The following is a 25,890-nucleotide window of genomic DNA, read 5'->3' on the forward strand; positions in this document are numbered from 1 at the left end:
AAGCCACAATTTCCTCACCTTGCCAGTTCCTCAGCTGGTCTTATTTCCTCAGACTGGATGCCTCTGAGTCCTCATCCAGAATGAATCTCAGCTGAACTGTTGCTCCAAAGCCTAAAAGCTTAACCAGTTAAAATGCTGAACCAGAAAATGCTTCTAGTTTCTGGTTTTCAGGCATGGATTACCATGCTTAGCTGTTTCTTTCTTTTCTTTTTTCTTTCTTTTTTTTTTTTGACAGTTCCTTCTTTTTGATCATTTCTTTTTTCTCTCTTTTTTATTTATTATATTTGTGTTTTAATTTTACATATCAGCCATGGGTTCCCCTGTCCTCCCCCCTCCCGCTCCCACCCCCACCTTTGCTCTCAGCCCCTCCCCTCCATTCCCTTCTCCTCCAGAGCCAAGACTCCCCTAGGTATTCAATTCAATCTGGTAGATTCAGTACAGGCAGGTCCAGTCCCCTCCTTCCAGGCTGAGCAAAGTGTCCCTGTATAAGCCCAAGGTTCCAAGCAGCCAGCTCATGCACTAAGGACAGGTCCAGGTCCCACTGCCTGGGTGCCTCCCAAACAGTTCAAGCTATTCGATTGTCTCACTTATCCAGAGGGCCTGATCCAGTTGGGGGCTCCACAGCTTTTGTTCATAATTCATGTGTTTCCATTAGTTTGGCTATTTGTCCCTGTGCTTTTCCAATCTTGGTCTCAACAATTCACACTCTTACAGTCCCTCCTCTTTCTCAACAATTGGACTCCTGGAGCTTCACCTGGGGTCTGGCCAAAGATCTCTGCATCCATTTCCATCAGTTATTGGATGAAAGTTCCAGCACAACAGTTAGGGTATTTGGCCATCTGATCACCTTCATTAACTTTATAAATAAAATGTGCTGGGTCCTTTCAGTGTTGTTCGTATGCATGTGATTTCAAGGCTGACCACTGAATGTTGGATAACAAATTTGGGGGTTCACTCCTAGGGAAGAACAAGTCTTCTTCTCACAACATTCATTATTTGTTCATAGTTCTTCATCTAGGAGTGAGACCCTATGAGATTTACCCCTTCCTTATTAGCATGCCCTTTGTATTGTCATTGTTCACATCTTATTTAGGCAGCCATATTGTTGAGGTATCATGTGTGTAGCTTCCTTGTCATTTCTAGGAGAAAAGAATATCTCACAGAAGACTTCCTTGTTCTCTGGCTCTTACAGTGTATCTTTTTTTTTCTCTTCTGCAATGTTCTCTGAACTTTAGGTGCAGGAGTTTTATTATAGATATATCTATTGGGACTAGGGACCCTGTGATCAATTATTCTTTGCATTTTGACTTGTTGTGATTTTCTGTAATATTTTTCATCTACTGCAAAAGAAGCTTCTTTTGTTAGGAATGAGAGCTTCATTCATCTGTGTTCATAAGGATAAATATTTAAAATGTAGGTAGGAGTTATGCCAGTCTAATAAAGTAGTGGGTAGTAGGTTTTCCTCTAAGACCCATGACTGCACTAGTCTCAAATAGTTGGCTAGGTTTTGAGAATCAAGCATAATTTCCTTCCTCTTGAGCTGACACCAAGTCCAAGTATAGTATAGAACTATTTGTTACTGCCAAGATAAGAGTGTCACTATTGTACCTTTAGGAATATTTTATCTTGCTGAGCATTGTTGTGGTTTACAGGTATTACAAGTGGGTAGACTATTGATTACTTTTCTACTTTGGCAGCTTGTGTAGCATCTTCAGGTACTAGGAAAGCTGGTCCTCCAGGAGGAGGCTTTCAGGTCAGATCCAATTCCAGTCCTCTAAGTCCTATATCCAAAGTACATGGTGTCTCCAGGAACATGGACTTATCTTCAATCTTTGGGAGATACCAACTAGCAATAACAATATCCTATCATGTTTGGGAAGTCTTTTCGATTCTCCTAATGAACAACTTGAAAACATAATTCTTGTGCTGGAGATATAACCCTTGAAAGTAGCATTCTCAGGTCAAGTAGCATACTTTCCTTTAAGAATGTGTATTTTAGCCAGGCGTGGTAACTTATGCCTTCAATTCCACCACTTAGGATGCAAAGGGAGGTGGATCTTTGTGAGTTTGAGGCTAGCTTGGTTGACAAAGTGAGTTCCAGGAAAGTCAGGGCTGTTACACAGAAAAGTTCTGTCTCAGAAACAAAAAAAGGTTCAAATTATATGTAAATTTATGTAAATATAAAATAACATGATATTTTAAAACATAATAGTTACTGTTAGTTATCCTGCTTCCCTCCCTCTCCTGTATTGACCTTCCTCAATATTGTTAATTGTTTCATTTTGGTTAGACATCTCTGACAGATATTTAAAAACATGCAGGCAGATCAAAAATCAATGCCTTCACTTTGTTGTTAAAGTTATCTGGCACTCTATGAGGGTTACTCTTAGGGACTTATGAGGAACACCTTGTCTCTAATGTGTTCTCACATGTTGTAACATCTACAGGGATAGGACAGGGTCTTCCTGGTCCTTAGAAATAAAAGGAACATCTCTCCCAATGACTACTTTCTTTTCAGGATAAGCTCCAGTTAGAGTCAATCCTAGGTATGCTAGGGAAATGTTCTACCAACTGAGCTAATTTTTCTAGCATATTAAAATTAGTCTTTATTTATTTAAAAAAACATAACCATCACACATATACTATCTTTATGTTATATTTCTAACAAAATTTTGTGACTGTTTGGGATTTTTATATGCTTTCTGATTTTGCTATCACTTCTGTTTTATTTGAAAAAATCTAGAAAATTTATTTTAGAGAAATAATTTATGGTGTCATGCAAAAATTCTTATTTATTCAAAATGTACTTTTTTCATTTTAAACTTCATTATACATTTTTAATCTTTATATTTCCTTTCTTCTACTTATCAACTACATTTTAGTTCATTTCTTTTTTAATATTATGTGACAGATCAAGAAAAATAGATTTATCAACTTATTAAAAGTTCTTATTGCAAATTATAACTAATTAGCATTCTCTGTTCACACATTTTTAAAGCTTAATTTTCTTGTTTGCTGTTCATCTTATAGTTTATTATTATTTAATTTTCAAAGGGAATTTTACATTGTTTCTAGTTTCAAATGAGTCTTAAAAGTGCAGAATATTACATCCTCCATAGCTGACTAAGATATGAAGGCTTGTAATGACCTTGAAAGGCAAAACAAAAAGATAAGATATTAGGATGGCAAAGTACTAATGTGAACATTGTAATTTCACTTTAGAATACAAAGAGATTTTGTTATAATGAAGACCAGGGAAAGTTCACAAGTGTCCATATTTTCTCTGAGGAACAAGGAAGAAAGAACACAAGCAGACAGAGTAAAGGAGGATGGAGGGAACAAGAGAGAAAGAAACTCAGTGGTTCAATTCTGGCAAGCTAGACCCAAAGAATCTGTTCTTCTTTCCAGAGAGCTAAATGTTTTGAACAAATCAGGATCATTTTCTTGATCCCAGTATCTGTCCTAGGAAGTGGCTCACTAGGCATAGTGTTTTCCCATTGTTTGTTGTCTTCTGGTAATCCCACTTACCCTTTTGACACATAAATAATGTCAGGTGGGACAAAGAAGAGTTCCCCAGGATATCCTGTACTTCTGAGGACCTTAATTATGCCCAAAAATAAACACCAGGTTCTTGTAGATTTGGATATTGAGATAGGAACATAAATGTCTATATATGAGGAGCCTCTGAGCACATAAGATGGTAGTAAAAGAACAGAACAAATCGTAGAATGCTCTTGTAGATGAAATTGTGAAGAAAGACTAGCATTCCTTGACCAGAAGTGCCTGCAATATACAGGTGTCATTGCAAATTAACAAAAGGGTATTTTGTTGTTGTTGTTGAGAGTCTGAAAATCAACTTTCAACTAGTTTTTTTATAACTTGTTCTTTTGCCATTTTCTGCATGGTTGTATGTATTTGTGGCATGTGAGCATATTTTGTGTGTGTGTGAGTCCTCATGTACATAGAGGCCCAAAGCTTAAAATCACGTGCAATAACTCTCCAGTCCTATTCATTGAAGCAGGGTCTCTCTATTTTATTTTATTTTATTTATTTTATTTTAATTTAATTTTTTTTTTTTTTTGGTTTTTTTGAGACAGGGTTTCTCTGTGTAGCTTTACGCCTTTCCTGGAACTCACATGGTAGCTCAGTCTGGCCTCGAACTCACAGAGATCTGCCTGGCTCTGCCTCTCGAGTGCTGGGATTAAAGGTGTGTGCCACCACTGCTGGCTAAGCAGAGTATCTTAATCAAATGCAGAGGTTGCTGATATAGCTACCCTTGCTAACCAGCTTGTTCTGAGAAGTCCCTGTCTCCCTATTCAGAAGCTGCAATTATAGGTTGGTCACTATTTCCAGGTAGCATTTGTGTGAGCTCTGGGAATCTGAAATCATTCCTTCACATTTAGAATGGCAAGTGCCTTCACCACTGAGTTTCCTCCCCATCTTTCAACAAGTTTCTGAAATTATAACTCTAAGGCTGAGCCAGATCAATTGTGGGTCCAACTACTGATGAATATGTCAATTCAGTAGATATCATTAGTGATCAATACAAATTGAGCTTCTGTTTGTCATGAAGAGACCCCAACCTTTAGTTGGGTATTCACGCTAGTAAAAAATACCTCTTCATGCAAGACTACTGGAATAATGCTGAAACAACACAAGGTCAAAATATCTGGGTGATTAGTCATGATATTGTGAGGAAAATACTCACTGACTAATAGAATACAAAATCACTGACAGAGATCTCAGAACCAAGAGACTTACTACAGAATGGAAAGACAGAATGAGAAGCGGGAATTGAGAGTTTAGAGGACTGCTGAAACATGTTCTCACTGTTCTGGGCAGGCTACCAAGAACAATGCACATAAGGAGTCACTAATCTGAAGATAAGAAAGGGACATGTATCAGACTCCTGGGGCAATCTCAAGATTTTTTTGTTTTTGCAAAGCCATGTTATAAAAGTAAATTAATTTCTTCTATTAAGGACTTTAGGGTCAAATTGTCCCTTATTATTTGGATTATATCCCAATGAAGGTTTGTGGTGGAGAAGAACATTTGATTTTCTACCCTGAAAGACAAGTAAGTATACCCTGGGAAACAGGCATCTCTGATTTCCCTGAATACAATTAAGAAGTGATCTATTATGCATTCATTTCCTAGACACAAGGGTATTCCAGTCCAGTGAGAAGGATTGGTGCAGATGCCTGTTCAAGTTCCTACCAGTGATCTGTTGTCTTTCTTTCTGAACCATTCCTGTACCTTAAAGAGGAAAACTTTCAGGAAAAAAAAATGCATCTTGCTAAATCTGACAGGTGGAATATATATATGGAAATTGACTTTATATACTTTGAATGTCTAATTGACCAAACATTGCATAATAGAAGGTGAAAGGAATTGAGAAAAGTCTTTCCACCTGGGTGGAATCACCAGAATTGCCAAAAATACCAGGAAAATGCAGGGAGATGCTGGGAGTTACTTCATGCCATGGGTGGGGGGTGTGTAATAGATACACACTCCAGTGTCCTTAATAAACCCCAAGGTCCATCAGAGATGCATAATTTGTTGGTCACCGAAAAAAGGAATAAAAGAGTGAGGGAGAATTGTATCACATTTAGTTGCCCTGGCAGCTGGGCAATTGTCCTTCTGATTAAGCTCAGCAGTATCTTGTCTCTCAAGGTCTTCAAATGGAAACAGAAGTATACACTGAGAAGTCCTTACTAGTCCTCATTTGTTTCCCACTGGTTCACTCATCTGCTCCTTCCTTCCTATGGTAAAGTGTCCCTTGATGTGGATGCTAGTTAGAACATGGCAGTGCACAAGCGTTGGAATTAATCTTGAAGATGGGTAAGTCTGACTGTTTGTGGTACTGAATTTTGTCTAGGAAAGGCTTCTATATTATAAAACCTACTTAGGTTCCTCACACAGCAAACAACATTCAGTTTATAAGAGGTATTGACATAATGGCTGAACGTCTAGCCATGCTCACATCTGCACCAACAGTCAAAGAAAGAAGTGAAGTAAACAATCCATGTGGCAGTAGAGATTAAGGAGGGATTAAAGGAGATTAAAGGAGCAGAGATAGACTGAGTGGAAGTTGCCTCTATAGGTTCCAAAGTAGTGCTTGGAAAGAAAGTAGCCATTGTAATGCATTTAAGAACTAAAGACATTTTGATTGATAAAATTAGCTTCTCTGGTTTGACTCCACACTCCATTCATATTAACCTGGTTTGTGGTGTCTCTTCTGACTTTATCAATGGCAAGAGACTGCAGTGCTCTATGGTACAGTCTTTTGGGAAAGCATTTATATCTCCATTAAACCCAGGAAAAGGGTATGAATGTCTTTGACAGATTCTCTATCTTTTGCACTCAAAGTATTCATTAATAGCATATGGGTCCTTATTGAGAAAAAAAGGGGTTAGAACCAGATAACACAAATCAAAAGATTAAGCATGAGCAATCAAGAAGCCAGTGCAGCAGGGAGACAGTGACTGACTTTGCAGGCTGTCACCTAAGGAGTTCCTCTTAAAGCTCTCCACCCAGGAGAGTCTCAGGCCTGGAAATTTTGATAGAAAAGAATGTGAGGGCAAGTTTCAGTAGATAGTACACACCTTAGATTTAAGCACAAGTCATTTGCCATTTGTAGAGATTCAGAGACCCACAATTTGCTCATACCAGCTCACCCAAACATGGCACAAAAATAAGTTACCAGGTGCGAGTTTCTCCTTTGTTCTTGACTTCTTGAAGAGATGTACTCAGTCATGAGATAATTAAAGCAGTTTGCTTAACAAGGAGAGCAAATCATGCAATACAAAGGGAGCATGGAATGGCCTGACTGAAGGAGTGATTAGCAGCACAGTGTGTCCTTCACTGTGGGTTTTAAAGGCTTAGCCAACATTTGTGAGCTAGGTGGTATATTTATGAAATAACATGACTCCTTTTCCTTCCCAAATCTTGTTGGACCAGATGTCTTTGTCTGCTTGTACTTTCAGTAATTCTCTAGAAAGGCCCACAAGGTGGCACTCAAAACCATACTGTATATGATATAATAGGTCTGGGGCCATTTTGAGACTTTAGACCCTCCTGTTGTTATTATGCACAAGTTGGAAAATTCCCTGACACCTTACTTGCTGGTATAACAGCAACAAGTTATCTGCAAACTCGAATATATGCATATATATACATATATATGCATACACATTTGTATTATCAGCAGACAGGCATCAAGATACTAACGCAAGTTTCTTGTTTAAGTATTTCTATGTGACCACCTGGTATCAGGCTTGCCTCTGTGCAAACCTTTGAATTGACCTGTACTTACACTGTCCTCTCCAGTGTATGTTTCAAAGCAGACTGACAACATTCAGAACACTGCATGGTTCTGATTCAGATTTCACCCTCAAAGAAAAGATATTTAATGACCAAGACTCAAAAGTCACAAATGTTCTGATTTTGTAGAGTGAACCAGGGAGTAAGGAACATTTGCTTTTAGAGCCCTCTAACAGTTGAGTGCCCAATGTTAATATTCTTTTATAGTGACGTGAATATGGAAATACATTGCCCCTTCAAGTTATTTAAACTGTAAACTGATTTCACCTAGAACCATCCCTAATAGTACACAGAACATTCTCCTTTAGAGTTTATATTACCTTGTAACTTTATCTCATGGGAATATAAACAAATTCTGAAAGTTTAAACATCTCAATTGTTTTGAGCATATTGGGGCTGTCTTTGTATACAAATGCAAAGTCCCTTGGAAAATCAGCCCTTTATTGACTGTAAACTCTGGTAGAGGTAAGCTACACCTTAGTACATTTCAGACTGTGCACATTTGAATGACAAGCACACTGCATTTAAATGCAAAATCATTCTCAGCTTAAAATAATGGGAAATTTACATTATCATTTTCAGTAGTGCAGTTCATTTCATGGCAAGTCATCTGGTTCTATTGAGTTGTCATTTCAGGACATTCTGATGCCCTATAAGATAAGTTTGTGCTTTCAGAAATTCAACATTCAATAGATACTATGAACCACACAATCAGAAATCATAAGGCTGAATACAAACCAAACATCTTCTCAGACATTTGCTTTTTCTGTTGGTTTGCTCAAAATACTCTGAGATATGTTGATCACCTATTATAGAATGGCTCAATAATGAAAAAACTTCACAATTTTGAATATAAGTATCTTTTCACTTGTAGGACTTTTGATAATGCACTTAGAGACAGTCCTTTTAGAATTGGAAAATATTCATAATTTGTGGCACATAACTTTTTAGAAAAGTGACCACTTCTAGTATACCCTTTCCTTCCTCTCTTACTTTTCTGTGACTAATAATTTATGAGAATTATTTTTTAAATGTTATGACTTTATGTGGCCTATAGCATAATGACATTTCTGTGTATGAGTGATGCTAAGAATAAAATTCATGGAATCATGCCTTCTATGCTAGCTCTTTCCCCATGAGCCACAGCCTAGTTTATAAATGATTAGGTGTATGCTAAACAAAGGATGATTAATGAGAATAGTCTTCACAGAGGTCTCTTCTAGATGGTCTGAAAGCAACTGCAAAAATGCATCAGTTCAGTTTCATAACTTTTCTTCTAAATTTAGTAATTATTGACCATGATCATTTTCCCATGCACACCTAACAGCAATGTGTAATGGTTGTGCCTTTCTCCAATTATGTTTTAGCATTTCTTTTTTATTGATCTATATTATATGTATATAGTAATGGCTTTAATAAAGATTATCAAGTATATTGTTTACTCTGACCATATTATTCTCCTTAATCCCACCCTTTACCCCTACTCCCTCCCATTTCCATCTCCAAGAAAAGCAAACTTAGGATTTTATGTCATACCAATGTATGTACTATTTCTACACTAAAATATAGAACCTACAAATGTGAAAATGTGAGTAGCATATTTTTACAATAACAGATTTAAAATGTATTACTTGTATTTGCAGTGTATAAAAGTTTTATTTCAGTTTACAGTCTATTTTATTGCTTAAAAATTTAAATAAAATATAATTGCATCTCTTCGTTCCTGTTTCCTCCCTTTACTCCTCCCATACCCTCTCACTCTGTCTCATTAATGGTATTTTTAAATTTTGAGTGTTGTCATTACATAGAGAAGAATAATTATATAAATATAACCTGTTTTGTTTAATGTACATGATTTCAAGGCTTAACACTTTGTATTGGCTAACCAAGCAAGGGAGAACATCCATTGTAGATGCTAATTTTCCCTGTCTCAGCAGTAATTAGTTGCCTGTAGTTTTTTGTCTGTAAGATTTTCCCTTATGCATTGGCATGTCTTGATGCCCTTGCTTTTCTGGTTGTTGTTGAATATTCTTTTTTAAAATTAGTCAAGTTAGAATTTCCTTTCTTAAAATAATGATTTTTTTCTTCTTATTTGTTGCAATGTTTCTCTAATTTTTTTCTTAAGTAAATCTAGTTTGCCAATATAAGCCTTTTAGATGAATTTTCCATGATCTTACATCTATACACTGCTGAAGCATGAGATTGTATCACTGATTATTCACCTTATCCAGCTAACATATTTTCTTTATTTTCAATTTTTGTAGGCTTTTACATACATACTATTGAATGTTCCAGTTAGTTGAGTAAGCAAATGCTCAGTATTGGACAAAGGAACCAAAGTTCAAGGATACAAAATCCCAAATCCAGCTCAACCTGAAACTGGGGAAGCCCTAGGCCTCACCAGAAACCACCATGTCTCAGGAAGTTCAGATAAACGAAATGCAACCAGAAAGTGAAACGTCACAGCAGAGTTTACATGAATTACAAGGAACATCTCAAGAGGCAAATGAAACTAACTTGGAAAATGTGGCTTCAAGGAGAAATGAGTGCAATGAGTTCAAGTGTCCAATTTGTTTGGATACACTGAAGAACACAAGGATTACAAAGACCTGTTTCCATCGGTTTTGTAAAGATTGCATCATCACAGCCCTTAGACGTGGAAAAAAGGAATGCCCTATCTGCAGGAGAAAAGTAATTTCCAAAAGGTCACTAGATCCAGACCCCCAATTTGATGCACTCATCAGCAAAATGTATCCTGGTTGCAATGAGTAGGAAGCTTCAGAAGAGGTTGCATTAGTCAGGAGGAAGTACAAAACGCAGCATTCACTCAATATCAGTATTGAAAAGGTACTGGAGAGAAACACCCAGGAAGAAGAAGAGCAACCGATTAAAAATAATAGTAGATGGGAAGGTAACCATGACATTTCACCCTGCAACAATGCATCTCCACTTAGCAGTGATGAAGTAGGTCCCAGTAACAAATGAGTTAAAACATCTATGGTGTCTGAACATGATAATATGGATACAATAACAACAATCAATACAGTGGCCAATGGTGCTAATTAATCTGAATCCAATCTTTATCCTACACTTAAAGAAAAAGTTGGTCTTTCACAGGCAGAACTAAGAAAGACCTTAGGTAATGGCATTGATAATCATACCTGTCTCAAGCCCATATCTGGTTATGATGTTTATCTTAAGAACATCAAAGAAGTTGAGAGCAAGCTTGATGAATCTTGATACAGCAAATGAAGAGTATTACACCATTACATAGCACCAACCCACGGCCAATTCACTACTAAAATGGCTTTCTTGCTGGAAGTGGTCAGGGAGATACACTAGAAAGTTAGCAGTTTTGTGGATCTTTATTATGTACCCACCAAGGAACACAAATGAGTTCGTAAAACCAATTCTATGGTTTCATGTTTTATTACCTATATCATTAAAGATATATCAATACAAATTTTATGGACAGATATTATATATATTGTTCCATTTTCATTTATGATGGCTTAGCACAAAGCATTTTGATGCCAAAAAGCAACTCTATCTATGTCAACAATATAAAACTTAGAAGAGAATAACTTTACTCTTTCATATTCCTCTACAGAATTATCTCCCAATACATAGCCACACAAGGCTCAAACTCTATTAGCAAGGTTCTGTAGAGTGTAATTAGGATACTAATACACTAACATTATTAAATGAATATGGCAACTTAAAATACTAAGTACAACTGAACTATAAAAAGTTAAAGATTTCTCCAAATTTTTATTTAAAATATGTTTTTACAGGGTCTTTTGGAATATTAATGTCATAGAATTTGAAAACCATAAGAATTTAAGATGACAGTTTTAACGATTTCTTTTGTGATGCTATATGAAATTATATAGATTTTGCTGTATTTGCTCAGTAGAGGTATAGTTTGTGAAAGAACTTCAATTTTATTGGTGACATTCAATTAGTGGTTGAATTGAATTAAAAATTAAATCCTCATTGTACCATTATGCTTGTTAACTCAAATTTTATCATTAAACATAAAATAAATTAATTGTGTTTATAAAATAGGTGTATGTTTATCAGAGAATTCATTAGATACCTAGTCCATTGGAAATAAAACATAGGCAGTTGAGAGAACATTAAGTATACTGTGGGGGGGTGAGTAGAAGAGACACACTTGGCTTTCACAGTGAATCCACAGATCTCATTGTCCAATCTCAGGAAATAATTTTCTATATAAACTTGAAAGATCATTTTAACAAACTTGATGAAGGACACACTTGGCTTTCAGTATGAACCAATTGGATCCCAAGGTCCAATCAAAGGAAATAATGTTTTCATCAACTGGCCCAATCATTTCAGGAAATGTGATGGAAGCAGTTTAACTTACTCAATTATTTAAAAATATATTATGCTACAAATACATAACCAAATATACTATTTTCACTTTTGGGTGTTGGAGCTTAAGGAAAAACAGACTTTACATAATTTGCTTTGGGTATATATGAACTCCTAAACTCAAACTATCTTCCTGACTCAGGATCATGAATTTAGCACGACAGGTGTACACCATCATGCTTAGCTCATTTTGACCATTTTCAATGTGCAATCTTGTGGTAGTTCACTGACCGACAATCTTGTATAATAGTCATCACTATATATTTTCCAAAGCATTTCAATATCAAAAAGACACTATGCCATATACATTTTTTTCTGGGAGCTAACAACTTTTTATAAACTTTAAACATTTAGCATCCTTTCATTCTTTTTTAAAATTATATTTGAATTTGAATTTTACATATCAGCCATGGGTTCCCCTGTTCTCTCCCCTCCAACCACCGCCCCTGCCTTCCCTCCAGCCCCAACTCTCCATTCCCATCTCCTCCAAGGCCAAGACACCCCTGGGAATTCAGCTCAATCTGGTAGATTCAATACAGGCAGGTCCAATCCCCTCCTTCCAGGCTGAGCAAAGTGTCCCTGTATAAGCCCAAGGTTCCAAACAGCCAGCTCATGCACTAAGGACAGGTCCTAGTCCCACAGACTGGGTGCCTCTCAAACAGTTCAAGCTACTCAATTGTCACTTATCTAGAGGGCCTGATCCAGTTGGGGGCTGCACATCTTTTGGTTCATAATTCATGTGTTTCCATTAGTTTGGATATTTGTCCCTGTACTTTTAACAATCTTGGTCTCAACAATTCACACTATTACATTCCCTCCAATATCCCAACAATTGGAGTCCTGGAGCTCCACCTGGGGCCTGGCAGAGGATCTCTATATCCACTTCCATCAGTTATTGGATGAGAGTTTCAGCATGACAGGTAGGGTATTTGGCCATCTGATCACCAGACTAGGTCAGATCAGGCTTAGTATCAACCATTGCCAGTAGTCTACAGAGGATGTATAATTGTGGATTTCTGGGGACCTCTCTAGCACTTTGCTTCTTCCTGTTCTCATGTGGTCTTCATTTATCATTGTCTGTTATTCATTGTTCTCCCTTTCTGTGCTTGATCCAGCTGGGATCTCCTGCTCCCCTCAGCTCTCTTTCCCTCGAAACGTGCCCTTCATTACTCCCACTCTCATCCAGGTTGTTCATGTAGATCTCATCCATTTCTCTGTCATTGGGTGATCCCTGTGTCTGTCCTAGGGTCCTGTTTTTTAGGTAGCCTCCCTGGAGTTGTATAGCAATCTAGTCATATTTGATTTACATCTAGTATCCTACTATGAGTGAGTACATTCCATGTTTGTCTTTCTGAGTCTGGGTTACCTCACTCAGGATGATTTTTTTTCTGGATCCATCCATTTGCCTGCAAACCACATAATGTCATTGTTTTTCTCTGCTGAGTGGTACTCCATTGTGTATATGTACCATATTTACTTTATCCATTCTTCAGTTGAAGGGCATCTAGGTTGCTTCCAGGTTCTGGCTATTACAAACAATGCTGAAATGAACATAGCTGAGCAAATGCCCTTGTGGTATGATTGAGCATTCCTTGGGTATATGCCTAAGAATGTTATAGCTGGGTCTTGGGGGAAATGGTTTCCCAGTTTTCTAAGGAAGCCCCATATTGATTTGCAAAGTAACTGTACAAGCTTGCATTCCCACCAGCAGTGGAGGAGAGTTCCCCTTGCTCCACATCCTCTCCAGCATAAGCTGTCTTCTGTGTTTTTGTTCTTAGCCATTCTGACAGGTGTAAGGTGGTATCTCAGAGTCATTTTGATTTGCATTTCCTGGATAAATAGGGATGTTGAGCAATTCCTTAAATGTCTTTCAGGCATTTGAACTTTCTCTTTTGAGAATTCTCTTTTTAATTCTATAGCCCTTTTCTTAATTGGACTGTTGGGCATTTTGATGTCTAATTTCTGGAGTTCTTTATATATTCTAGATATCAGCCCCCTGACATATTTGGCACTGGTGAAGACCTTTTCCCATTCTGTAGGCTGTCACTTTGCCTTATTGACCATGTCTTTTCCTCTACAAAAGCTTCTCAGTTTCAACAGGTCCCATTGATTGTTTCTCTCAGTGTCTGTGCTACTGGTGTTATATTTAGAAAGTGATCTCTGGTGTCAATGCGTTCAAGACTAAGTCCTACTTTCTCTTCTATCAGGTTCAGAGTAACTGCATTTGTGTTGAGGTCTTTGATCCATTCAGACTTAAGTTTTGTGCATGGTAATAGATATGGATGTATTTGCAGCCTTCTACACATTGACATCCAGTTATGCCAGCACCATTTGTTGATGATGCTTTCTTTTTTCCATTGTATATTTTTGGCTTCTTTGTCAAAAATTATATGTTCATAGGTGTGTGGGTTAATGTCAGGGTTTTCAATTCAATTCCATTGTTCCACAGGTCGGTTTTTATGCCAGTACCAAGCTGTTTTTATTACTGTAGCTCTATAGTAGAGCTTGAGATTGGGGATCGTGACGCCTCCAGTGGTTGTTTTATTGTACAGGATTCTTTTGGCTATCCTGTTTTTTTTTTTTTTTTTGTTTCTCCATATGAAGTTGAGTATTATTCCTTCCAGGTCTATGAAAAATTGTGTTGGTAATTTGATGGGGATTGCATTGAATCTGTAGAAAGCTTTGGTAAGATTGCCATTTTTACTATGTTAATCCTGCCTATCAATGAGCATGGGAGATCTTTCCATTTTCTGACATCTTCTTCAACTTCTTTTTTCAGGGAATTAAAGTTCTTGTCATATAGATCCTTCATATGCTTAGTTAGAGTAACCCCACGGTATTTTATATCATTTGTGGCTATTGTAAATGGTAATGTATCTCAGCCTGTTTGTCTGTTGTATATAGGAGGTCTACTAATTTTTTTGAGTTGATCTTGTATCCTGCTATGTTGCTGAAGGTTTTTATTAGCTGTATCAGTTCCTTGGTTGAATTTTTGGGTTCACTCATGTATACTATCATGTCATCTGCAAATAGGAAAGGCTTGACTTCTTCCTTTCCAATTTGTATCCCCTTATTCTCTTTATGTTGTCTTATTGCTCTGGTTAGAACTTCAAGTACTATATTGAATTAGTATGGGGAGAAGTGACAGCCTTGCCTTGTTCCTGACTTTAGTGGTATTGCTTTTAGTTTCTCTCCATTTTATTTGATGTTGGCTGTTGGCTTGCTGTAGATTGTCTTTGGTGTGTTTAGGTACGTTCCCTATATTCCTGATCACTCCAAGATCTTTATCATGAAGGGGTGTTGGATTTTGACAAATACCTTTTATGTGTCTAGTGAGATGATTATGTGGGTTTTTTCTTTGAGTTTGTTTATATATTGTATTACATTGACAGACTTTCATATGTTGAACCACACTTGCATCCCTGGGATGAAGCCTACTTGATCATGGCAGATAGTTGTTTTAATGTGTTCTTGGAGTCTGTTTGCCAGTATTTTATTGAGTAATTTTGCATCACTGTTCATGAGGGAGATTGGTCTGTAGTTCTCTTTCTTTGTTGCATCTTTGTCTGGTTTAGGAATCATGGTAATTACAGCCTCATAGAAAGAGTTTGGTAATATTCCTTCTGCTTCTATTGTGTGGAATAATTGAGTATTGGTATTAACTCTTCTTTGAAGATCTGGAAGAATTCTGCAGTGAAACCATCAGGTCCTGGACTTCTTTTTGGTTGGGAGACTTTTAACGACTGATTCTATTTCCTTGGGGTTTATTGGACTATTTAAATGGTTTATCTGGTCTTGGTTTAACTTAGGTATGTGGTACCTATCCAGAAAATTATCCATTTCTTTTAGATTTTCCAGTTTTGTGGAGTAGAGGTTTTTGAAGTATGACCTGATGATTCTCTGGATTTCCTCATTATTTCTTGTTATGTCCCCCTTTTCATTTCTGATTTTGTTAATTTGGATGCTCTCTTTCTGTCTTTTGGTTAGTTTGGATAAGGGCTTGTCTATCTTGTTGATTTTCTCAAAGAACTATTTGTTTCATTAATCCTTTGTATTTTTCTCTTTATTTCTATTTTATTGATTTCAGCTCTCAGTTTGATAATTTCCTGGCATCTGTTCCTCCTGGGAGACTTTGCTTCTTCCTGTTCAAGAGCTTTCAGGTGTGCTGTCAAGTCACTATCGGATTTCTACAACTTCTTTATGTGGGCATTTACTGCTATGAATTTCCCTCTTAGCACTGCTTTCATAGTGTCCCATAAGTTTGAGAATGTGGTGTATTCATTTTCATTGATTTCTAGGAAGTCTTTAATTTTTTTCTTTATTTCTTCCTTAACCCATTGGTGATTCAGTTGAGCATTATTCAGTTTCCATGAGATTGTAGGTTTTCTGTAGTTTTTTGTTGTTGTTGTTGTTGTTGTTGTTGAAATCTAACTTTAAACCATGGTGGTCCAATAGAACGCAGGAGGTTATTCCAATTGTTTTGTATCTGTTGAGATTTGCTTTGTGGCCAAGTATGTGGTTGATTTTAGAGAAGTTTCCATGGGGTGCTGAGAAGAAGGTATATTCTTTTTTGTTCAGGTGGAATGTTCTGTAGATTTCGATTAAGTCCATTTGAACCATAACATCAGGTAAGACCATTATTTCTCTATTAATTTTCAATTTGGCCAATCTGTCCAGAAGTGAAAGTGGGGTGTTGAAGTCTCCCACTATTAATGTGTGGGGTTTTATGTGATTTAAGCTTTAGTAATGTTTCTTTTACATATGTGGGTGCCCTTGTTTTTGGCGCATAAATGTTCAGAATTGAGACTTCATCTTGGTGGATCTTTCCTGCAATGAGTATGTAATGTCCTTCATCATCTCTTTTGATTGATTTTAGTTTGAAGTCTATTTTGCTGGATATTATGATAGCTACACCAGCTTGCTTCTTAAGACCATTTGATTGGAAAGTCTTTTCCCAGCCTTTTATTTGTAGGTGGTGACTTTCTTTGAATTTGAGGTGTGTTTCTTGTATGCAGCAGAAAGATGGGTCCTGTTTTCATATCCATTCTGTTAGTCTGTGTCTTTTTATAGGTGAATTAAGTCCATTGATATTAAGGGATATTAATGACCAGTGATTGTTCGTTCCTGTTGTTATTTTTATTTTTTGGTGGTAGTGTGTGTACTTCTCTTCTTTGGGGTTTAGTGCTGTGGTGTTATCTATTGCCTGTGTTTTCATGGGTATATCTGCCTTCCTTAGGTTGGAATTTTCCTTCTAGTGCTTTATGTAGGTCTAGGTTTGTGGATAAGTATTGTTTAAATCTGGTTTTGTCTTAGAAGGTCTTGTTCACTCCATCTACAATGATTGAAAGTTTTGCTGGGTATATTAGTCTAGGCTGGCATCCATGGTCTCTTAGTGTCTGCATTATATCTGTCCAGGTCCTTCTGGCTTTCAAAGTCTCCATCGAGAAATCAGGTGTTATTCTGATGGGTTTGCCTTTATAAGTCACTTGGCCTTTTTCCTTTTCTGCCCTTAATATTCTTTGTTTATTCTGTATGTTTAGTTGTTTAATTATTATGTTGCAAGGGGACTTTTTTGGGGGGTCTATTCTGTTTGGTGTTCTATAGGCTTCTTGTATCTTCATAGCCAAAAACAATGAATCCTTGAATGAAAATCATGAAAAAGGAAGGGAGACAGTCCAAGATCTGAAGAGGGAAATAGAAAAAATGAAGAAGACACTAGTAGAAGGAATGTTGGAAATACAAAATCTGAGTAAACAAACAGGAACTTCAGAGGCAAGTATAACCAACAGAATGCAAGAGATGGAAGAGAGGATCTCTGGTGTTGAAGATACGGTAGAAGCTTGGGGGCTGGACTCTGAGTCTCAGGAAGTCCCTGAGGTCTCCTTATTTTGTCCAGGTGGGAGTTCCTCTGGTCTCTGGTCTAGATGGGAGTTCTAAGGCAGGATGGAAGCTTGGGGCTGGTCTCTGATTCTCAGGAAGTGGCTGGGGTCTCCAGCAGATGGGTGTGGGGGCAGGGTGTGGAGACTGCAGTGTCTGCCTGCAGTCTTGGAAAAGGGGAGCCTTCCCGCAGGGCCCACCAATTGGCAGGAAACTGGGGCCAAGTTGGTTATGTCCTCCCAGAGTGGCCTGTGTCCAGCGGTGGGACCCAGGGGCAGTTGCCTCTCTGGCTATAACCCCAGGCACTCACCTCTGGTCCAGATGGGAGTGCCGGGGTGGATGGGCTGCTATATTTGTAACAATTAAGAACTGGACTGTATTGTTAGGACTTGTTTGATATATAAGGGACCCTCCGGAGATTTGAGTGAGTACCATGTCTGAACTATAGACATGGATATTACTGCAGTTAACTTTGGTGATTTGAAACTTTCAAGTAGATGAAGAAAAAATAATTACCTCTTGATAACATTCAACACAGGGCTATGTTTAATTAATCTTTTCACCATACACACACACACACACACACACACACACACTCTGTCATAAAACTAGATCTCAGATGTAATGAAAATAGTAAATAGAAGTCAAAGTCTTAATGTTCATAGCTAACTCACTGTAGCTATATGAGTCAGGAGATTACAAAATTAGGTCCCTTGGAAATGACTCATGTTCCTCTGCAGATACAATAATGCTTTTTTAGCACTTTCCTTGTTTCTAAGGATAGGCTAGTAATATTTTAGCAAGTCCAATATCCTTGAAGTCTATAAAAATGGGGCTCTCCAAAAAGAATCCAGTGGTATTCGATCCTTGCTGTTTTGGGATTATGAGACCTATTAGTGTTGTGAAAGGCAAGACAGGTTCAGTACTTGTAAAATCCCATTTCTTGATAAAGTCAGGTAGTGAAGGGGCACAAAGCATAGTTTTGTTATCACTTGTGCAATGCTCTTGCCCTACTATGGTGAGTGACTCAATACTCAGTAACTAAAGCACTGGATAAATCAGAGTGAATTTATTATTCTTATGCTTGGTGTCACAGAAATTTTCTTCTGCTGTAATTATAGCACAGTTCATTAGCACTACGCTGTTTTGGTCTCTGAATTGAGAAACAAGTGCACAATTAAATGACGTGTGCAGAACTCTCTTAGCTAAAGAATTCTCTCAGGAAATTTGTTTGCTTTGAATGAACTTGCAAGACCATGAAAATCAGAATAATAGATGTCACTATTGACTGCCAATTCTGCTTGGGAAGTGGAAAGAGCAGTATTATTTTCTGCAAGTTTTAGTGATGATACTTGATGTATGACATTCCACATGTCATTTATTGGAGTATTCAATACATGTTCTGGGGATAAAATACAAAATGTGATAGGTTAGGAAAAGCAGGTGCAGCAGCTATCAGGCTTACCTCTGGGACTAGTTGTCAGAGTTAAGGGAAGTCCTTGAGTTGAGCTTGTTTGAAGGAAGTTGGTACAGGTGAGGGAATGGAACACAAATGTAATAAGGAAGAATATCAAATATCTACTGTGGTACACTGATCAGGGTTATTGTTTCAGAGTTAACAATAGCCACGGGTAATCTGTTAAGACACCAGGGGCAATCTGGAGTGTAATTTCCAATCCTGTCACAGGGTCTGGATAGATGGATGTACTATTATCTTCTACACATGTGCCTCTGAGAGGGGCTTGTTGAACGCTGTTATCAGGGTTATTGTCTGACACTTCAGATTCTGATTTATTCTCCCCAAACATGAGACTGGCATTTTGGCTCTCATATATTTGTTGGAGACATTTTACTAGGTCTGGGAATGCAAAGTCCTTATAGGTTGTAATTTGCCTTTTGATGGTCCACCATTTACTACGCAGCCATTGTGGTGAACGAACGCTTTTCCATCCTTTAGCTAAGTCATCCCAGTGAATTTCATTTTCATCAGCTACATCAAGCTCTGCTAGCATGTGAATGAGAGTGACTTCATCTTTCCTGGTCCACTCAATCCCTCCAGTCTGTTTCCAGTTCAGGTTGTTGAGCCATTTAGCACGACACTGCTTTGCTGAGCGAGTACCTACTCTTTGAGCCACTGTTGCCCAACACACACCATGTGTGACCTTCTCATCACCTCAGTGCATGTCAGTTCATGAACCACATCTCCGAGAATCCGTTCTTCTTCTTCAGTCCATTTCCCCATGTTACAAGTATCCTTCAACAGTCGGCACCGGTCTTTGACAGAAGATGGACTTCTTCCCATGGCAGCACCTATTGTTATCCAGTCATTGCCATGCTGTTGCCAGAGCTACTTGAGCTTCTGAATTTCTTCAGGGGTGTACTTTCCCACATGGTTTCTGTCATCATACATTCGGACCACTCTTCTATAAACTGAAAACAAAGTCTGATTCAGACCCAATGATATAGTTCTGTAGAAATCTTTTCTATTACCTTTCGACATCTTAAAAATGATTTCTTCAGCATTCTCTATTCCATGTTCCTTCATATAACGTTCAATATCTGTTTCTTCCTTGGACCACATCCCCTGCTTCCCTTTATGCCCTTGTCTGGTTAGCTTATCTTTATCTTCTTTACCTCTTAACCATGCTTGGCTAATGATTGACTCTTGTGCACTAGCCAAGGGGAATTCTTCATCTGGTTTGTCATCCTGTAAAATCTGGAACTGCATCATAGTTCCCTCAGTAATCTCTTCACCTGCCACCTCTGTGGCTGTAGTTGTGACCAAATCAAAGCTCTGCTCCTTTTCCGGTCATAGGAATGCAGCATCTGCATGTAAGGAGTTGAATCATCCTCTGTGGACCAACAAGGCCTCTTATTCTGAGGTTCAGTAGGGTTTTCCGTTTCACTAGCTTCATTCTGAAGGCAAAGACTGAGGTTCCTATCTGTATCCTCACTAAGTAAAACAAAGCTCACAATTTCAGCTGTTACTGGCTCAGAACCCACTTCAAATGTACTCATCTTCAAATCTAGTGACAAGTTAGATCAGCTACAGCATTTTCCACAAACTCAAGTCACTTTCCCTAAACTGGATAACATGAAAGTGGTGTTATCTGCAATGCTTGCCTTTTTAACATTGGCAAGTATAGGTTTAGCTAGAGCTGGTAAGTGTAACAAACCACTGGAAGTAGCTGTCCTTAAAGATGATTGATATGTTATAGTTTATCTTATCTTGTGGTCTAGTTGGCAATGTGTGTTTGATGATAAATCTGAGAACATAGGACTAGCTCCAGAGGCTCAAAAATAAGAATGGAAACTTCAGAGAACTGCTGATTTATCTCAATATGCATTACAATGCTGAAAAATAAAATATTAATTATCTATTAATTGAATATTAGGGAGATTTTATATTTCCATTGTAGTGCTTACAACAAACAAATACCAATACTGAATTAGACAGACATTGGAATGTCTTTATTTAAATGGGTTTTAGAGTAAATAAAAAGACATATCTCTCAACCAAAGTTCAGAATACATTAGAAATTTAGATATTAAGACTTTTACATATAATATTACTTCCATAAAAATGTAAAAAGTTTGCTGAAAGAAGGTAAGTCTGACTTTCAGAATCCAAGGACCCTCATGGGATAAAAAGTTACAATATCGTACAGCATAATGTACATTGAATTTTATGGTAGAAGTGATAGATAATTACATGTAATCTACGTGCATGCGTATACACACAGGAGTCCCTGTACGCATGTGCGGCCCAACCTTTAAAAAGTCGGCGCCACCTTGCATGACTCTCTCAGGCTCTCAGTCTCTCTCCTCCTCCTCCTCCCCCTCCTTCTCCCCCACTTCTCTCCTCACCCACGTGTGTTTCACCCAGGCCTGTCACCTCTATCCACTTTAATAAAACTCTTCCGTGGTCTTGTCATGTTCGGGACGTGTTTCTAGCGCCAAATAACTAACATTTTGGTGCCGTGCAAAAACGGGCGCTTCTGGGCACTCTGTGCCTGGAAACCCGGGAACTGGGACGAAAACTGCGCTACACACACCAGGAACTCTGCTCCGTTCATGACAGATCACTCCATTTGCCTGGTCGCACAAATCCTCATGCAACACCACTACTGATTGGTGAGTTTTCCCCTTTTCTTTACTGGCTACCGCTGGCCCCCATTGCGGGCCCGGATTTCCAGCCACTTCCCACGTCTGCAGCTTTAGATATTCCTTAAAGGGACCACCACCATCAGGTGCATTCCGGGGGTCGTGTGAAGCCGGCACCCGACGGGGTGGCTGACTGTGAGAGGCTCCTGGGGAGACCTTCCTTCACTCGACAGGGCCCCCGGCTTATCGGCTGACAAGCTGATAAGGCAGCTTGTGCCCAAGCAGATCCACGTTCGATATTTGGGGACACCCAAAATCGGACCTCTAGATCACGTTTTGTTTTTTTAATTTTTTATTTTTTGCCTCTCCACTGCGGACATGGGAAATAAGTTTTCCAACTCGATCAGCCCTACTTACAGATTCCTAAGCTTATCTGTCTCTGTACTGAGAGATGGCCCAAGTATGCTTTAAAAAATAACAAAAAAAATCCCAATCTTTTATGGGAGTTATCTAATTCTGACCAGCGAACAGGCAAATGGAAAGAGTTGCTCTTTATCTTAGCTTTCTCTCTCTCTAAAAGCTCTAAAAAGGAAACCATGGCTTGTGATTCTTCCGCCAACCAGCACGCACCTCCTGCTGGCCGCCACGGGTGGTGGCCAGCCACGAGAAGCGTGGCTTTCCATTACTGATACCGCCACGATTTTTCACAGTGAGTCTGCTGTTCTAATGGCTAAAATCTGAGCTATATGTTTGCGGCAGACAATCCCGGGGGTTGTCCAGGCTGTGCTGGCATTGGCAGGCACATTTTTGCTCGGAGCAAAAATGGCGTCTGGGTCTACTGGGTGGATCCACGGCAGCACAGTCGCAGCTCCTCCCATCCCTTGACAAAAGGGGGGGGGACTTTAGCTGATCTTAGATCTTACTTCATTCTCAGGACGCCTGAGTTGAAGTCTGATCCTGGTTTGTTATTTTAATTTTTTATTTTCCACTCAGTTACAGCCATGGGACAGAGGGCAGATACCACCCACTTACTTTGGCGGATGGGGCGGTACCGGTAAATCTGGCCGCTTAACAGCTTTGAGGTACCGGTAAACCTGACCACATAACAGTATGGCAGGTACTTCAGCCAGTAAACGTGAAAATAAGAGTTGCTTCATCTCCAAACTTTCTGCTAAAGCTCTAAACCCTTTCCTTTCCCACTAAGGTGTCTGCCATGTGTAACCTGGGCGGGCTCAAACGCGTGGGCTTGGGCGGTTCCTAAGAATTGCCCTAACTCACCTTAACTCCACCCCCACTCTAACTCCACCCACTCATTCTCAAACTGCCTTGAGAACCACAGACGGGTCTAAAAGTAGCTGAGATCTAAACAATTAAGTTTACAATAATCGGGATGGCTCCTAAGCCAAAAGGAATCAGCTTATAGCCTCAGGCAAGTCTTCCAAAGGATCGGTTTACAGTCTGCCTACTGGCAGACCTTCCAAAAGCTGTCCTTAAGCCACCAATCATCAGAAAAAATTCAGGACATAGAGTAAAATCCATCTCTTGTTCCCGGCTAAAAGTTAAGTATCTGGAGAACAAGGCTCCTGACCCCACAGGCAAAAGAGTCATCTGTGGCATTTAAGGTATGTCAGGAAAGAAAAGCCCGAAAACGAAATTGCCAAATGCTGGCACTCGCCGACTCTTGAAAGCTGTTGGGTCCCTGTTTTAAATGAAAAAGGCCATGGGCTCATGAATGCCCTGCCCATCAACAGCCTTGTCCTTGTGCTGCCTAGAAAGACAACCAGTCAGCTGACTGCCCCCAGGCGCCAAGACGCATGGGTACAGCAAGCTAAGACCTCCAGCAAACCTAGGCTTGGCTACAGACACAGCAGGGAACCCAGAACTCAACAGGGAAGCGATCAGTTTCATTCCTTCTGGACACCAGAGCCATTGACTCAGACCTGGGAGTTTTAGGATGTCACTCCTTCTTTCTATTGTCGGGGACAGAGGACAGCCTTACTTACCTCACCAGATTTAATTGTACTTTCAGAGTTACTTAATGAAAAAGATTTCCAACTAAGGGACGTGTTTCTAGCGCCAAATAACTAACAAGAAGTTATTTAAATTTCATAAAAACGGGCCTATTTGATATCAAGTTCATAAACAAACTCACCAATCTGTAGAATAAAATTTAAGATGGATACTCTTCAAACTGCCTTTTTTTTTTTTTTACAATATATCCAACAATAGACTTTGGGAGATACAACATCTTCAAATTGTGTTGGCCAAACTGAACAGCTACTAGTAGAATAATGAAAACAAATCTTTATTTCATCAAGAAAACAAATCATAACAAATGATAACAATGTTTTGTAGAAAGAGGACAATAATTCCCTGCTAATGGGATGGCAAACTTGTGCAGTCACTATAGAAAACAGTGTGGAAAATACTCAGAAATCTAAATGGAGATCTACCATATGATCCAGCCATTTCACTCCCAGGTATATACCCAAAAGACTCCATATCCTACTCTAGAGATACCCATTCATTCATATTCATTGTTGCTTTATTCACAATAGCAAGAAAATGGAAACAACCTAGATGTCTATCAATTAATAAATGAATAAAATTATGATATATTTACACAAAAGGATGATATTCAAACATTAAAGAAAATTAAATGATATTTACAGGTAAATGGATGGAGATGAAAACAATTACTCTGAGTTAACCCAGACTTGGATGTGGGTGTTTACCCACCAACCCCACAGTTCCCCAGAGGTTTCTTGAGTGCAAGCAGTAGGAAATATTAGACAGAAGGATTTGGATGAGAGTTCTAGCATGAAAATTAGGGTGTTTGGCCATCCGATCACCAGTCTTGAACACATTGGCATAGGAGATCACTTCCTAAATATAACACCAGTAGCACAGACACTGAGAGAAACAAACAATCAATGGGACCTGTTGAAACTGAGAAGCTTTTGTAGAGCAAAGGACACTGTCAACAAGACAAAGCAACAGCCTACAGAATGGGAAAAGGTCTTCACCAACCCCACATCTGACAGAGGGCTGATATCCAGAATATATAAAGAACTCAAGAAATTAGACATCAAAATGTCCAACAGTCCAATTAAGAAATGGGCTATAGAACTAAACAGAGAATTCTCAACAGAGAAAGCTTACATGGCTGAAAGACATTTAAGGAATTGTTCAACATCCCTAATTATCTGGGAAATGCAAATCAAAACGACTCTGAGATACCACCTTACGCCTTTCTCTCACATTGTAAAATTTTTGGCAGTTTTCTCTGTGAAGCAGGAGCCTGAAGGACCATTCTGTCAAGCAAAGTTCAGTGGTCACCTTTATATGGGTCCTGCATGTCCAGTTGATCAAGCAGTCCAGGCAAGAACAGTTTCTTGTCTAAATGGCTATTTTTGTCAAGGTGAAGATAAACTCCATATGAAGTGTCTTCAATGCCCATCCTCCTCTCTGAAGTAAATTGGTGCTGCCAGGAGCAGACATGTCTCACTGTCCAGAAAGTCTAAATTTTAAAAGTATTTTAAATGCCATATTCTGTAGGCCTTTTAAGTGTTTGAAGATTACCTACCTATTTGAACTATATCCATTTATATCAAGGAAACTTAACATGACTATAATTTTGACTATCATAGAAGACAAATTATTAATCTGTATTTCTTAATTATCCATTACAATTTAAATGAGTTACATAAACATAATACCTCAAACAAGAATAGAAATATAAATACAGTATAACAAAATTAAGTTTAAACTTGTATCAATAAACTAAAATCTATAACAATGTAAAATATTTTAAACAAGTTGTTCTTTAAAAGTTGATTCAATAATCTACCTTTTCATCCTATCACATCTATATCAGTATACCATTTCATCTTTAGACATCCCTACTGAAGAAACCTGTTATGTGTCCTCATCACATATGATAACATCAGAGTTGTGCATGAACTGGGAGCTGTTTCTGATGATCAAGGTCACATTCTTCATAGTGTTGAATCCTTTTTTGTTGTTGTTTTCATTTTCAGTCACAGAGGCTATTTAGTACATGTGTATTTTCAATGCCTCTACACATAAAGCTAAGCAGATATCACTTGAGGAATGAGAAATCTCAGAGACAAATGTGAGTGGTGAACTGGAATTTGATGTATTTTGTTGTAATACATATCCTTCTGG

At 38.4% G+C, this 25,890-nt stretch overlaps 1 pseudogene; it reads right to left on the reverse strand.

Moving 5' to 3' along the window:
* Positions 1-19,028: 19,028 nt before the first annotated feature.
* Positions 19,029-20,616, reverse strand: LOC118574769 (annotated as a pseudogene).
* Between the last annotated feature and the right edge of the window lie 5,274 nt (positions 20,617-25,890).

The sequence above is a fragment of the Onychomys torridus genome, chromosome X (assembly GCF_903995425.1).
Source record: "Onychomys torridus chromosome X, mOncTor1.1, whole genome shotgun sequence".
Taxonomy (NCBI): domain Eukaryota; kingdom Metazoa; phylum Chordata; class Mammalia; order Rodentia; family Cricetidae; genus Onychomys; species Onychomys torridus.